Below are 16,622 nucleotides of genomic sequence, written 5' to 3'. Positions count from 1 at the left end.
TTGGTGTACGAGAAAGAGGACCGGCACCTCATCTCTGAGTTCTACACCAGGCTTACTTCCAGTCATTCAAGGAGATGTACAAAAGCACAAATTGCGAGTGGTCGCGTATGCTTGCGACCGCGTGCGATGAGAAACTACCAGTCCGCGTTGAGAAAGCTGCCGCTCGAGTAAAAATCTACTCGAGCGGCAGTAAAAGACAGCTCGTACTGTGCAAGATGCGGTTTACAATGATTGCACAGTGCGGACAAGCATCCGGCACTGTGCAATCATCGCGAACAGCAGTCTGCATAGTGCTACACATAGCTCGCTTAGTGCGAAGTGCACTTTGTGTAGCTTTGCGTAGCGCTACTTCACGAACCTCGACCAGGGTTAATGCTGACCTATGGGCCCCTTTTTTGCATCTGCTATCCAAGGAACTGCATGAAATTACGTGCCCCAAATACCTCTAAATTCTTACATTGCCATCGTAAAACGCTCCTACACCAAGGTTATAGCGGTCATTAAAGGGAACATCTAGGAAGCTTTCTACCCCGGCGCTTGGGAATAGGGGGGCGGCTGGACGGGCGTGGACGGGGTGTGGGAGGAGGGGGAGATGTATTTTTAAAGTTCTCCTAACCTTATCCTTACCTTTTTGTTTTGAATTATAAAGTCTAATCCTGTGTTGCTTTGACACACTTACTGAGTAGCTGCTGGCCCCGTGGTTGTAGGCATATAGCTGTGTGATGATGCAAGATACACGCTTTGCCGGCCGGTGGATGTAGGCATGAATCTGTGTTCTTTTCCTGGGACTCTTTATAATGTTAATAAAAAGATTGGTTCCATAAAAAAGGCTCCAAATCGAACCCAAACAACTATAGACAAATCTCCCTCAAAGATGTCACTGAAAAGAGCTTCACAGCATGCATAGTGGACCACATAAAAGACTGGGCATTTTCTAATGGAGTGATTCCTATGACACAGGCTGGCTTCCACACAAACATTCAATTACGCACAATATTGCTATCCTTCAGACTGTCCTTAATCAGTATGTAGTGTTAAAATCACAAACATTTTACTGTTCTTTTATTGATTGTTCGCTGCTTTTGATGGCGTGGATAGGCCAACATTATGGAAAAAGTTAGACAGTTTAGGGATTCCGCACTATCTCCTTACAATAATCATTTCTTTGCATACAGCAACATGGTGTAGAGTCCAAATGGGAGAAAAGGGCTTAACCAGACCAATTGCCGTGATGAATGGATTGAAACAACGTTGCCTTCTCGCTCCCATGTTATTTTCCATTTACATAAGTGATCTACCGGGGTACTTTGCCCAAATTAATAATTCTCCACCAAAATTAGCACAAAGAGATATCCATAGCCTTATGTATGCCGACGGCATCGTTATACTCGATCGTACCCCAATTGGCCTACAGAGAAACTTAAACAAATTACATTGATTTTGGTCCCTAACACTTCAAAAAACAAATTGTTACCTTTTAGAGGAAGAAGGAAATCTCTTCCTTTCACATGGTCATTGGGAGGTAACCCTATCGAGATAGTGAAAGAATACGCTTATTTGGTTTGAATCTTTTCGTATATTTTAAAAAACGCTCCCCATTTCTAATATCTCGGGCGAAAGGCAGACGCCCATGTTGGGGCATTACACACATTTTATTCCTCAACTGGAAAGAGACATTTCCAATGCCTGCTGGAGGTTTACCGTATGAAATCTCATCTATTCTATTTTATGCTTTGGAATATATACAGATTAAAACCGGACAACCAGTAAAAGTGAAAGAAGGGATTATTCTACGAAACTTCTAAAAGTCACCCAATCAGTCCCGGCACAAGCCTTACGTCTCGAGCTTTCTTTAACAAGCATATTTGCTAGAGACTTTTCCAACATTATAAGGTGGGCCTTTAACCTTTTACATGCTGTCCCTGGCTCCCTACGATACATATTAAAATTGGAGACGTTTAGAGTTGAATCGGCACAGCACACTTTCAATAGGAACCTTAAAATAGCCCTCAATGTACCCAATGTACTGTAGCACTTTTGCAGGTTTGGTCTCCAGCACATCTGAAGCTCTTTCTTAAACATCTGACCCCAAGAATAAGTTTTCAATTTGATTGGGAACACTGTAACCAATTAAAGCACTATAAACAATTTGTGGAAATATAGTATTTAAAACCCCAAGCATTTTTTTCAGTTTCAGTTGGAACATAGAGAAGGCACTGTATCCTACTTCTGGGATTAGGAATTCGCCATTAAAAAGTTTATTCCTCCAGATGGAAACCCCCCTGAAAATTGCTCAGGTAATTGTGACTTGAGTAATGGCAGAGCACAAGACATTTCTCATGTATTATTAATCTGTTCAAACATGATCCTGGTTGAGGCTCTGTGACAATTTATAAAGCCCATTTGCTTTAGATACAACACTATATTACATAATTCAAGATTTAATTATGTTGTGCAAGTCTCCCCCAAATGAATTTGTTTGTCATAGGTTTTTTATGTTTTTAGAGTTTTTTAAAGCTGTTTTAAAAGCTCATAAATATAACAGCCTTAAACTCATGTATTCTGTATTTGTCTACCTCAATTTGCCATAACCTGTTAAAGTTTTCAATGAGTTTTTAAAGCTGGTTTTAAGAGTGCAAATAAAACTGCTTTGTACCAATTTATTTGTATTTGATGACCTCAGTTGAGGTCTGAATCAAAACAATTGATGGATTGATTAAGACTTGACAATGTTTTTTTAAATCTCAATCCAACGTCCCAGAAACACATCACACACAGGCCTACAGTAGCAGATCCTACTACAGGTACAGTACTGAACGCCAACTTTACAAATACATTAAATATACCAATTGCAGATAAGTAAAGAGACTATCTCTAGGACATTAACATATTCACTTGACCAACAAAGTTTTTAATCACCTAATTCCAACTACATGCTTCAGTGTATAACTATTTTGTTAGTGACTGCTTCATTATGTACATTTCAGTTACTGTTCAAATGGTTTACTAGTTCCATATCCACTCAGATTCATATATAATTAATTATTTCAGGTCTTTACATGTATGTTACAGGTTATATAACTAATATTTAAAACGTAATACCCTGAACTGACACATAACTGACATTATTTATATGTAAACACATAATCAGTATCTTCATTTTTAACATACCGCTTAATTCTCTTTGCTGATACTCAAATATTAACACTCTTTCACTTCGAATTTCTTCTCATAGAAAATGATTAGCACCACTCTCTGTAAGAAACAACTACTAATGACACATTTTCCCTCTCTGACACCATTGTGGATTCACAAAGGTAAAACATGAATTTAAAGCAACACCTCTAAGGGTTATAACTCTTTACATGTTACAATGACTGTAAATATTTTTTTGGAGTGTCTACGTGTATATGTAAGAAGGTGCATAAGTCTGAGCGGGTCTGTGAGTACACATGTCAGTTTTTGAGTGAGTGTGTAAGTCAGGTGGGAGTGTCTCAGTGGGTCTAAGAGCACCTGGTCAGTGTCTGACTGGGTTACGCGGAGGTTGCGTAAGTGTCTTAATACATGCATCAGTGTCTGACTATGTATGTGAGTGGGTGCATGTACCTTAGTAGGGTCTCTGAGTGGGTGCATAAAAGTTTGAGTAGGTCTGTGAGTGGGTGCCTGAGTCTCTGTAGGGGTCTGTGCGTAAGTCTATGAGTGTCTCACTGAGCCTCTGAGTAGGAGCATGAGTCTCTGAGTAGGTCTATGAGTGAGTTCATTAGCATCTGCGTGGTCTGTGAGTGGGAGAATGAGTGAGTGGGTCTCTGAGAAGGTGTGTGAGTGTCTGAGTGGGTTTGTGAGTGAGTGTGTGAGTCTCTGAATTGGGCTGTGGTGGGTGTGTGACTCACTGCGTGGGGCTGTGAGACTTTGTATGACTTTCTTAGTAGCTGAGTGAGTGGTGGATGAATTCCTGAGTGTGTTTGTGTCTTGGTGCATAAGTGTGTCAGTGGGTCTGTGAGTTGGTGCATGGGCCTCTGAGTGGATGCATGAGTCTCTGTGTGGGTCTGTGAGTGAGTCCCTGAGTGTCTCAGTGGCTGCTTGAGTGTCTCCGTGGGTATTTGAGTGGATGTGTGAGTCTGAGTGGGTGCATGAGTCTGTGATTGTGTATGGCTCTCTGAGTAGGACTGTGAGTAGCTGCATGAGTTCCTGAGTAGGTGTTTTGAGTGGGTGTATAAGTGTCTAAATAGGGCTGTGAGTGGTTGCATGAGTCAATGCGTAGGTTGTCTGTGAGTGAATGCATGAATCTCTCACTTGGTCTGTGAATGAGTGCATGAGTTTCTGAGTGGCCAGTGAGTGAGTGCTAAAGTCTTCCCCTGGGCCCGTGAGTAGTTGCATGAGTTTGAGTGGGTCTCTGAGTGGGTGCATGTACCTTTGAGTGAGTCTGTGTAAGGTGTGTGAGTATCTAAATGGGTCTTTTTGTTGGGGTGAGTGAATGACTGGGTTTGTGACTAGGTGCATGAATTTCTGAGTGGGTTTATAAGTGGGTGTATGCGTAGGTCAGTGGGTTTCTGAGTTTGTGAGTGAGACTTTAAGTGGGTCTGTGACTGTGTGCATGAGTTTTTGAGTGGGTCTATGAGTGGGTGCATGAGTGTATGAGTAGCTTTGTAAGTGGTTGGGTGACTTTCACAAGTCTGTATGTTGATGTGTGACTCTCTGAGTGGGTCTGTGTGTGAGTACCTGGGTCTGTGAGTGGGTCTGTGAGTGTCTGAGTGGGTCTGTGAATAGCTCCATCAGCCTCTAACTAGCTGAGAGAGTGGGTTTGCGAGTTTCTAAGTGGGTCTCTGAGTGGCTGCATGAGTCGTTGTGTAGGTCTGTTAGTGTGTGCATGAGTATCTTAGTAGGTCTGTGAGTAGCTCCATGAACATCGCACTGGGTGAACGGGTGTGTGAGTGTCTGAGTGGGTCTGTGCATGAGTCTCTGAGTGGGTGTTTGAGTGCCTGAGGGGGTCTATCAGTGGGTGCATTAATGTCTGAGTAGGTCTGTGATTGGCTCCATGAACCTCTGACTGGGTGATTGAGGGGATGCATGGGTGAATAGGTACGTTAGTCTCTGAGTGGGTCTGTGAGTGGGTACATGAGTGTCTAAGTGGGTCTGTGACAAAGGGTGCGTGAGATTCTATGTGGGTGATTGAGTTGGTGCAACAGTGTCAAAATAGCTCTGTGACTGAGTGTATGACTCTGTGGGTCTGTGAGTGCACACATTAGTATACGAGTGAGTGTGTGAATGTATATTTTTTTGGGCAATGTTTGGGACTCCACCGGCAAGCTACAAGGGGACCCGCACTTAGTGTCTCAATGGAGCTGTGACTCCAACCACTTGGAAAAAAATTATTCAGGCCATTTTCCTACTCATAAGGGGTCCCTCAGACACCCCTAAAATGCACCTGCTACCCTGACCCCTTCTATAGTATTTCATTTCGAGCCCATATGATTAGACATTTTACTTTAGTCATTACTTTTTACAGTAGTGGTTCAGAAGAGAAAGGACTATTCATTGAGAACTGTCGCTTAAGTGATAAGTAAGTGCAGTAAATCAAAAGGTTAAAGTGAACGATGTGCTGTACGTCTCTCAGCTGGGTCATCTCTTTAATTAAAAATAAATTAAATGGTATTTCATGAAGTATACTGAAGTTTATTGGATGATATAATCAGTGATGTCATTTGAGATGTCATCAGTGATGTCACTCACCACGTCATGAGTGAAGTAATATGTGAGGTCATAAGCAAATGCATTGCATGGGAATATGTTATAGTTAGTTTAGGTAACTTAGACTGCATAATGTCTATGGTTTTGTGTGTGTAACATTTGACACTAACTAAATGTCCCTGTATCCTGTTTTTTTCAGTGAATTTCGAAGGTTTTTTAAAAATTCTATTTCCTAAATATGAAATCCCTGTAGCCTTTCCTTTTCAATATACTAATAAATATTTTCACAAGTTTATGAATACATTTTATTCACACATTTATTCATTCTTATTATATATTTTAAAACTAAAAAATATTAAATGAAGGTAAGGTAACCTATGTAGTCTGTCTATCAATACAATGCACCATGTCTTTCTTTTTTAAATTTATTTCTTGGATCCGTGGATCTGTCGCAAGTTCTTAGACAAATAAGGGGTCTGTCGGTTATCTTGCACACATTCAATACTAAAACAACAACAACAACACATTTAATACAAACATGTGCTATTGAAATTTCTATAAGTGTGTCACTGCCTGTGTATGGGTGTGTGAGTGGCTGTGTTAGTGACTGTATGGGTGTGTGAGTGGCTATATGGGTATGCAAGTGGTTCTGTGGATGTGTGGTTAGGTATGTAAGTGGCTGTGTGGGTGGTTTAAGGGGGTATTTGAATGGGTCTCTGATTGGATGTATGGGTGTGTGAGTGGGTGTTTGAGTGAGTGTGTGTGTCCGCATGGGTGTGTGAGTGGGTAACAGAGTGACTGTATGGGTGTGTCAATAGCTGTGTGAATTACAGCATGGGTGTGTTAGAGGGGTTGTAAAATTTGTGTGGGTGTGTGAGTGGGCATGTCATTGGTTTAGATGTATGGGTGTGTGGGTAGATGTGTACGTGGCTGTGTTGGTCTGTGAGTGGGTTTGTAAGTTGTTGTATGGGTGCGTACATGGCTGTGAGACTGGCTGTATGGCTGTGTGAGTGGGTGTCTGAATGGTTGTGTGAGTGTGTAAGTGTGTGTGTGTGTTGTGAGTGTGTTTTGGGTATGTGAGTGGGTATGTAGGTCACTGCATGGGTCTTATGAGAGTAGGTGTGTGACTGACTGTATAAATGTTGATGTGGGTGTGTGAGTGCCTGTGTGGGTCTGTAAGTGGATGTATGACTTCTTCTCTGGGTCTTTAAGTGGATATGTGAATGTTTGTATGAGTGTACAAATAAGTATATGAGTGGTTAATGGAGCTCTGACTGTGTGTGTGCGTGATTTAGTACAAATGTAGGGTAGTCAACAGCTTCCTCCTCCTTAAACATAATTTAACCACAATATAGAGTGCCATCTGTCTCCCAATACCAACATATTAAAATTACATTCTGGTCTTACCCAAATAGTGAGCCACCTGATATGGGGTAGTAATCCAATAATATCATTCAAGTATTGAAGGCCAGACAGAGGGTATACATTGTCAGAAGCCCAAACGTCTTCTACAAAATTTCCTCTTGATATCCTGAAGAGAATATATGCCTATACAACTCCAAATGTGCCCCCATACATGCCAACAGATACACATTTAGCCTGATATGATTTAAACAGGGCCCCTATGGGTTTCTTACCCAATCCCGAGGCAAGGACAGAAATGGATCTAATTTTGGAATCGGTGTGGCCAGGGTGACTGCCTCCGGATCCTGGGGCTCACGGTTCGATCCCCAGTGCAGGCGGCAGATCAGCCCAGCCCCATGTGACTCTGGGATGATCTGCCGCCTGCAGGAGCACACTCAGTCACCTCACTGTAGTCATTTTCATTCACAATGGAATATGCCTAAGTTTTCTCTGTTTACTCATCCTTTCTTCCTGACAAGGATGTTCTGCCAATAGGACTGCAAAGTTAATGCACCTGCTGCAAACCTTTCTACACACTTCAAAGGGATAATAACCCAAACTCCCCGATTAAACCCATTACAAAACCCCTGGACAAATTTAATATGCTCAACTATGTATTTACACAGTCTCAAAAGATGCCCTCTGTCAGCAAATCACACATGCATGTAAATATGTAGAAGCACTGTAGAAATAACATTATTTCTCTGTAAATTGTATATCTACATGCTTATAGCACTTTTGCAATTCAGCATTTCAAACCTTTTTAAGTAATTGCATGGGATCTGCCAGTTACTTCAAACATCCTGTCATTAGATTTGACCTCAACAAAGCTTCAAATACCCTCTTCACAAACTCTGTATGGCAACTGAGCTGATCACCCAAAAACTACATGTGTATATGTTAACATGCACACATTTAACTGAAAAGAATAAGTTACACAAATATTGATTAAAAAAATTTGTGGGACATTAATGTTGTGTAAAAATAGTGTTGCTACCAAAATATTGGGAATCAGAACACCTAATGTGAGAATATCTTTTTTGTTGTATTTAAGATGTTTTTATGGATAATGTTGTATTTAATATTGTTTACTTTAATGTAGTTGTAATAAATATGTTTCATTATATCCTATATAAGTTAGTATACAAATTCTAGATGTTAGTATTGTTAGTATAATTTTTATTAATGTTTTAAAATATAGTTTGTAATTTTAAATGTATGATTTTAATGTTTAAAATATTAGCAATTTATATTATAGTACATGTTGTTGGGTTTTGGGGCAACATGGTGGAAAGTAAATTAAATTATAATTAATTTAAAGTTAATGTTATTGTACACTAAACATCTAATTGATTAATAAATATGTAAATTGTTTGATTGTTATTTTATATATTTAAGTTCAGTTTGCTAACTTTAATATTCAATTTAATTTGTATATTTTGATAGTAATTAAAACATTAGAAGCAGTTTCTTGGGGATGTAGGGAATTAGGTGGGAAGTTAATTAAATGATTACTAATTTCATTCTAATGTTAATAAAAATATTATTGCTAAATTTAATATTTATTTAATTAATAATTATTTAAATTGTTCAATTGCTATGTTTATTAAGGTTTACTTTTTTAATTTTAATGTATATTTTAATTGTGATACTATTGTTAAAAATGTATATTTTAGTAGATTGTATTACTGTTTGTTAGGTAATACGGAGGAAAGTTATTGAAATTACTACTTTTTAGCCAATTATTAAGTTTAACCAATTGAATAATTGATAATAACATACGTGCCTTTGTAATTCTTTATTTATCATGTCAATTATTTGCTTATTTCAATTATTTATTAATTATGATTCAATGAACTTTATTCGGTTTATACTATGTTAAAACAATAAGAGCATCATGACAGTTTTACAATATGAAAATATGAATACATAAAAATTCCATACACTAATCTTTTAACAGAATAATAAAATATACAGTGAATATTCATATATTTATATTAAGAAGAAAGAACCACAGTCTATATATGTGGAACCTACAGTGATCAGGATGATGACAATAAACTTCTAAAATCTAAACGAATAACACTATGCAGGAGGAGAACATTTTGCATATTGTGCAATCAAATACCATCCACCATGGTGGACAGAGGTCTAATAAACTAAGACATGTTAAATTCTATATTATCTAGTGTGTCCCTATGACACAGTTCCTTAGAGTAAAACATGGCTACCCAATAGCAGACTAAAGCATCTTCAGCTAGTAAATGATAGGCCTCCTGATACTAAACAATTATTTCATTCAATACAGTGGTTTAAGAAATAGTTTTCCATATGACTGATACACAAACGTTCAGTGTGCAGGGTTGATTGTTCCGATCTCTTATCACAGGGGGAGGTTTTGATTGGAAAAGAGATCATTCGATGAATGGTAAGAAATCAAAATCAGGTTAAAAGAAACCTACGGTGATTGTTATGGACTAGGGTAACATACTTTTGACACTTTTTATTTTTTAATTACTACATGTTTTTAATATTATTTGTGAAGAGCAACTTTTAACTATCATTTTTTAAGTTTATTTGATTTATACAAATAGTAAATTAATTCAAATGTCTTATTCATTATTTTACATTTTTTAGATGTTTGTAGTTTCTTTGGGTTGTAGGGAGCGAAGCAAACTCGATTTTACTTAAAGCAAGATGTAATGGGTCTTAGGCATGGAAACGTTTTATTGACTTATTACTTGCCATGAACCTATAAAAATTATCACCATTTTTCTTTTGAATCACTTGATTCAGTGGACTTATGACAAACAATGTTAATTTTATTTTCATATATTAACATTGAAAAGAAACACGTTGACACCTTATTTATCTTACGGAAAACCCCCTAATCATTGAGGCGCCTTGTAAATGCACCCCTTAACCCTTCTAAGAGTCCTATCCTGACCCCCCACCCCACCCCCGAAAGAAAAAACATAGAGTACATTGCAGCACGACCATAAGGTCAATGAATAGAAAGCATCCGAAAAATCGCAAAGTGCCTATCTATAGGACCCACAAAATTAAATCAGCAAGGTTAATCAAATCAAATCCCACTAATCTTGTGAGATCTTACAAAGCAACACTTGTGCTTCGTCTATATCAGTCAGCATATGAAATTTGCCTTTCACAAGAAATTTTAACTTTGATTGCTGAGCAATCATGGCTTGAGCGCCATTATCTTTAAAAAGTCCCAACATCTTTACAAATTCCTTTCTCCTCCTAGCTGCAGCAGCGGACATATCTGAGAAAATCCGGTATTTAGTGGTAGCGTTAGCAGCAAATTGCCTTTGCTTAAAGGCTTTGGAAAGAATTGTCTCTTTGACTCGGATATCCGAGAAATTCACCAGAATGGTCCGAGGAAGTGTAGAATTAGAAAGAGGTTGCGCTGGGACACGGTGGGATCGTTAGATCTCCTCTATATTCCGGTATGACCTCCTGAAGGAAAAAAGAAGTAATCCATTGTTTCATATCTGATCCCTCAATTTTCTCGGGAACTCCAACAATTCTAAGGTTTGATCTCCTATTATAATTTTCCAAGTCATCAAGTTTGGACTCAAGTGATTTTGAGGTTTTGGAAAAACTTTGGACCTCCTTTTTCACTTCAGTCATGTGATCTTCCAGGCCCGATATCCTAGTTTCAGCTTCTTGTAAACGGGCAGGGAGAGAATACATTGATTCTTCAATTTTATCTAAGCCTTGATTAATAACAGCCAGTTCAGTCCGTTGAAACTGCTTCATCTCCCTCACCTCACCTAGTATCATATTTAACATGTCTTTGACCAAGATCTGGAACTCTCCTGTGGTCTCGGTTTCCATGCCTAAAATTGGGCTTCGAAAGTCAGGGAGAGGAGAGGGTGTAAGTTCGATATGGGGCGAAGCAGTGACTTGTATACCTTTACTCTTTTCCATTCTCATTAAATCGGCGAGACTGGGTGTCAAGCTCGAGGTTTTAGAAATGGATGTAGCAGCTCCGACAGCTCCCGCGGCTGCAGCTCCCGGGAAAGAACTAGCAATCGGGCCGGTGACAGACGGTAAAGGAGTAAAGGATGTTGGTATGTTGGTTTTTCTCTCGAATAGAGGAAATTGTTTAGAAGTTTTGGGGTCCGCCGGAATCGTCCCTTCTTTGGATACCTGTGCACCAATCTAAAGAGGAGATTCAGTCAACTCTATCAGCTTACTCCCATGATTGTCTTTAACCACTGCAGATAACTCTTGCACAGGATTGTTCCCTGAATTAGGTTGAATCGAGGGTACAGAGACAATATCCGTGGACTCCTCCTCCTCTTCCCCAGAACTTTCAGAAATATCTGCCACAGAGTCTTCTTTACCCGCACCTGCATCTGCATCTTTTACAGCGTCAGCATCATCCTTCATTTGCTGGCGACGAATTTGCGCTTTGGCGCGTGCAGTTAGTTGCTTTCCCATCACAAAACTGCTAGTGCACGGGATAAGTAACCCAGAAAAGTTCGAGATTTATTTTAAAAGTATGTCCATTAAACCGAGATAATAGAAAATCCAAATCCAAATCCAAATTTATGTTTTTGTAATCCCAGACAACTGATGCGATCTCGAGGTACTCAAGAAGTGCACTGAAGGTGCACTAATCATGCTTGCCTGCTACAATTACCTGCTGCAATTGCCGCTAAGTATGCTAGAGCACAGAGTTAACCCAAACTGCGGCCGCTGCTAGATTGTATGCAGCTTCAGTGGCAGAGGGAAACTCTCAGCAGAGCAGCAGAGCAGTAAGGCGGGCCCAGCGGCAGTGAGGAGACAGTATACAAGGTGGTGAGGAAGCAGGGGACGCGCCGTGAACATTATCGGCAACAAAGACTTCCTTCAGTTCACCCTGCTACAATGTATCCCGGGTCCACTGGAGATGCAGTGCCGCTCACCTCGCAGCCCCGTAAGAAGCAGGCTACGTCTCCGTCTCCGTAGGTCCTAACGATAATATCAGCACGAATGCCGAACAGCAGACTCAGCAGGCACTCGGAGCTCCCTCGGCGTGAACACAGACGCCCAACGCAGCACGCCAAACCGCAGCGGTTGCTATTGACCTCGAGGTGAGGGGGGTAGGAGCCAGGAACAGGAACTCCGGGCTACGTGGAAGCATGGAACTTCACCATAGCGGTCTGACCAATCTTCCGTATGGACAGCGTGGGGACAGGGCCATAGGGGAGGGTGTAGTACGGGGGAGGTCACTGGTGTTGGGGGTGAAAAAAGAAAAAATATTGATGTATTTTGGATCTGCTTTGCTTTTGCAATCGAGGGCTTTTTTCTTCTATATATTATTAACAAGGAGAAAATTATTTGGACAGAAATGTACATTTTGTTGGAATGCTCATTGGGAGTTTGTAGAAATCAAAATGTCTATCAATAAGGAGCTTAAAATAATTTCTTTTAACGTTAATGGCCTAAACAACAACAAAAAAATGAGAGATATTGAATTATGGATCAAAACAGAAAATCCTGCGGCTATTATGTTACAAGAGACTCACATCCCCGCCGCAAAAATTTTTGATTTTTCTATGTTTAAGACTTGGGCCACATTTCGTGGATTTTCGTCCACTACTGTATCCCAACGAGGAGTCGCCCTTTTCTTAAATCGGAGTCTGAATGCAGAGATTATACAGTCAGAAGAGGGTGGCGGAGGTCGGTGGTGCTGGGTTACATGTTTAGCTAAGAATAGACGTACACCAATTACTTTTGTCTCCTTTTATGCTCCGGTGGACGTTATCCCACAAGACTACGAAGATCTGTTTCAATCATTGCTTATGGTAGGGGGGATATTATTATTGGGGGGGATTTTAACATTCTGATGGATACAAAGCTGGATTCTACCACACTTTCTAAAAAACAGCTTAAACCTAAGTCACGTAGAACAATTAATAATAAATTGTCAACTCTTGATTTATGTGATACATGGCGTTTACAGAACCCACAAAAAAAAGAGTTCACCTGCTGGTCGGGCAGGTTTAAATCTTCCTCACGTATTGATTTCTTCTTGGCTTCTCGGCAATTAAAATTTTCTCATCAGAGAATTCTTTTTTTTTTTTTTTTCAGACCACGCATTGCTGGTAGCCGAGTTTGTTCTGGGAGAAGATTCTAGAGCCCCGAAGCGATGGGTACTTAATAAATTATATCTACAAGATGAAGATTGGGTCACTTTTCTTAAATCAGAAATCTCAGACTTTATAGTTCGTAATTTTGATACCGCCACCGTACATATTATTTGGGACTCCTTGAAAGCCTTTATTCGGGGCTTTGTTATAAGTAAAGATGCAGCTGAGTGGCTGAATATTAAAAAAGCTAGAAACTTACTACAAGAAAAAATTCAGATTTTAACTTTGAACCGACAAGCTGATTATTCGAGCCATGTTCAGAACCAATTAAACGAAGCCAAACGTGAACTTTGCTCTAATTTATTTACACAAAGTGAGGCAATTTTTCTTAGACGAACTCAAAAAATTTACGAGGAAAGTAATTTCACAGGAAAACTTCTAGCCTGGCAGGCCAAAGAACAAGCTGCCGCAAATCAGATTCGCTGCTTAAAATGTCCCGTTCAAAACAGTGAGATAGTACAGCCGGAGGCAATCGGTTCCATAATGCTCTCACACTATCAACAGATCTATAGTAAACATCAAGTTATAGACCATCAAAAGCTCTCTAATTTCCTTGGTAGATATCCAGTTACCTCTCTTTCTAAGATTGAGCAGGAGACAATGTTGAGTCCATTTACTCACACCGAACTAGAATTGGTGATCAAGGATTTACCTCTCGGCAAGGATTGCGGCCCGGATGGGTTGACTTCGGAATTTTTTAAAGCTTTTTTCATTTCTTTTTCTGATTTGTTATTAAAATTATTAAATTCCATGCTGAATGGACGACGAGTTCCAGATTCTTTTCACTAAGGCACGGTAGTGAGCTTTCTGAAGAAGGGGAAAGATTCTAACGATCCTAGTTCATACAGAACAATTACTCTATTAAACTCTGATTATAAAATCACCACTAAACTACTATCTAGTCGTTTTAACACCATTGCCACTGATCTAATTCACTCCGATCAAAATGGTTTCATTGCAGGTTGTTAATTAATCACTAATACACACTTTTTAATTGAGGCGTTAGATTTTTTTCAGATAAGGAGTATTCCTGCACTAATTCTGTTTTTAGACGCAGAAAAAGCTTTTGACTTGGTGGTTTGGGAAACTCTTTTTTCTATTTTACCGCACTTTGGAATTCCTTTGCAGATTATTACTTTAATTAAAAATGTATACACGGGTGCCAAAGCTAATATTATTATTAATTCTGCTATGGTGCGTTCAGTTTTAGTGCAAAGTGGTACCAGACAAGGTTGTCCCCTGTCACCTATTCTTTTTGCTTTTTTTATTGAACCATTGGCTACCTCAATTTGGAATTACGCGAATATCACCCCTCCGATTATTTCTATGGCCAAAATTAAACTGTATGCGGATGATATTATGTTATTAATCAAACCGGATCTACAATCCCAGACCCATGTCTTACAGATTTTCGAAGAATTTGAAGCCCTAGGAGGCTACCGGATTAATAAGAAAAAAAGCGAAATTTTGATTTGTTGGGGCATAGATCCAGAACTACATCCAGATCTAATTAACTGTATTAACCCTAGGCCCATAAGGTATTTAGGAGTTTTGTTTTCCGCGTCTGTTTCAAATCTATATGTGCTCAATTTTGATCCACTTCTTCAGAAGGTTCGCACCATGCTTAATAGATGGAACTCGCTCCCACTATCCATTCTGGGCCATGTTGCTCTGATTAAAATGTCCATTCTCCCACTTTTTAATTTTTTATTTTCAACAATTCCTTGATTTCTGTCAGGTTCTTTTTTCTCAAAAGTAGAATCTTTGTTTTCAGGCTTTGTATGGGGTAAGAAGACCCCTCGTATAGCAATAGGGACACTTTATGCTGCCACAGAGCAAGGAGGCCTTGCGCTACCAAACAATAAAGATTATTATAACGCCTCTTTGGCACAATACTTAAATAGATTTAAATCTGAAATACAAGGCTTAGACTTATTTATTAATTTTTTTTCGGATTTAATTTGTCTTGAAGCTCAAATTCCCTCTCCGATTTTAGTGCCTAGATCTCCGAAACTCGTTAGATATAAGACTATGAATTGGTTTCTTAAAAGAAGAGATGCTATGTTCAAAAGATACTCTCTTCCGCAGTTTAACCTTACGACTCCCTTAAGGAATGTTTTTGCTCATACTGGGATAAAAATCAGCTCGGAAATTGTAGTTAACTGGTACTGCGTAGGGTTCCATACATTAGCAGATTTTTGTAGAGATGCCCGTTGGATAACTCCAGTACAGATGTCACGATTAATTCAAGGAAACTTTCTTTTAAGTGGCTCTTACATTAGGATACATAAAATGCTGGAACTACTGAATTTTACACACATTAGCACACCTAATCTGTTATGGAATGATCTCTTTGTAGCCTTACGGGCTAGGAAGCCGGGGGAATGGAAACGCTGCCTTGCTCAGAGCATTGAGAAAGATTTTAGTTTAAAAGCAATTAAAAAATGTCAGGAACATGAGAATCATAATATATCCCTTAATACTTGGAAGATCTTAAACAAATTAAATTTTTGTGGTTTGAGAGGGTCCAACTGGCGCAGAATGCTTTTCTTTAATAAATGGCTTCTATATCGCACTCCTGCTCTTATCGCTAAAATGTATGTTAACACTTCTGCCAACTGTTTTAGATGCCAGCAATTTGCTCCAGCTAATTTGTCCCATATAATTGCACTCTGTCCGAAAGTCCTGTCATTTTGGAACGAAATCTTTGATTTCCTCCGCACCGACTATAATATCAGGGTTACTTGTAGCCTTCAATTAAAGCTTTATGGCCACGATCCTGACCTTGGCTTCGCAGATCATTTGATTAATTTGTTATACATAGTTTCAGCTGTAGCAAGATCCTTGATACTACAGAATTGGCAATCCACACAGGTTCCCTTGTTTCTAGAATGTCTGTATAAAATGAAAAAAGTAAGAAAGACCGAGTCTCTATATGCACAACGAATTCGAATTGGAGGGATTAGAAAGTTTGACAAAATTTGGAAATCTTTCTTTGACTAGTTATATATAAATGTTTGGTGTTAAAAAAGATATACTTTGATTTGTCCCTGTATCTGTAATTTGTAATTTGCTTTTTTTTTTTAAAAAAAAACTATTTCGTTGTTGTGAAATACTTCTTCCTTTCTATTTGCCCATTGTTTGTATCTACGTTATTACTATTTTGATTCCAAAGTACTTCAATAAAAAAAAAAAAAAACGACACCTTATTTGGGGCCGATTCACAGAACTAATCTGAGATAAAATCCTAAACTTACTACTTTTGGTATTCACAAAAGGCATTCAGTAGTAGTAAAGTTAGTATTTTGTCTTAAGTTAGTATTTTGTTTTAAGACCAAAACTTAAGACAAACTTAAGTTTAACTTAAGA

The 16,622-nt window shown here is 38.9% G+C and overlaps 1 long non-coding RNA gene across 6 annotated transcripts in view; it reads left to right on the top strand.

The window, feature by feature from the left end:
* Positions 1 to 16,622, top strand: part of LOC144819292 (uncharacterized) — a 399,821-nt gene that overhangs the window by 10,427 nt on the left and 372,772 nt on the right. Inside the window, exon 6 of one of the 6 annotated variants that reach the window (XR_013607272.1) lies at positions 13,195 to 13,465. The exons of the other annotated variants lie outside the window; for them this stretch is intronic. This is a non-coding gene — a long non-coding RNA (uncharacterized LOC144819292). Of the gene's footprint in view, positions 1 to 13,194; positions 13,466 to 16,622 lie in introns of those variants that run through there. 6 annotated transcript variants of the gene reach the window in all.

Source organism: Lissotriton helveticus, chromosome 2_1 (assembly GCF_964261635.1).
Source record: "Lissotriton helveticus chromosome 2_1, aLisHel1.1, whole genome shotgun sequence".
NCBI lineage: Eukaryota > Metazoa > Chordata > Amphibia > Caudata > Salamandridae > Lissotriton > Lissotriton helveticus.
The sequence above is the reverse complement of the archived record's forward strand: the minus strand, read 5'-3'. Positions and strand labels throughout refer to the sequence as shown.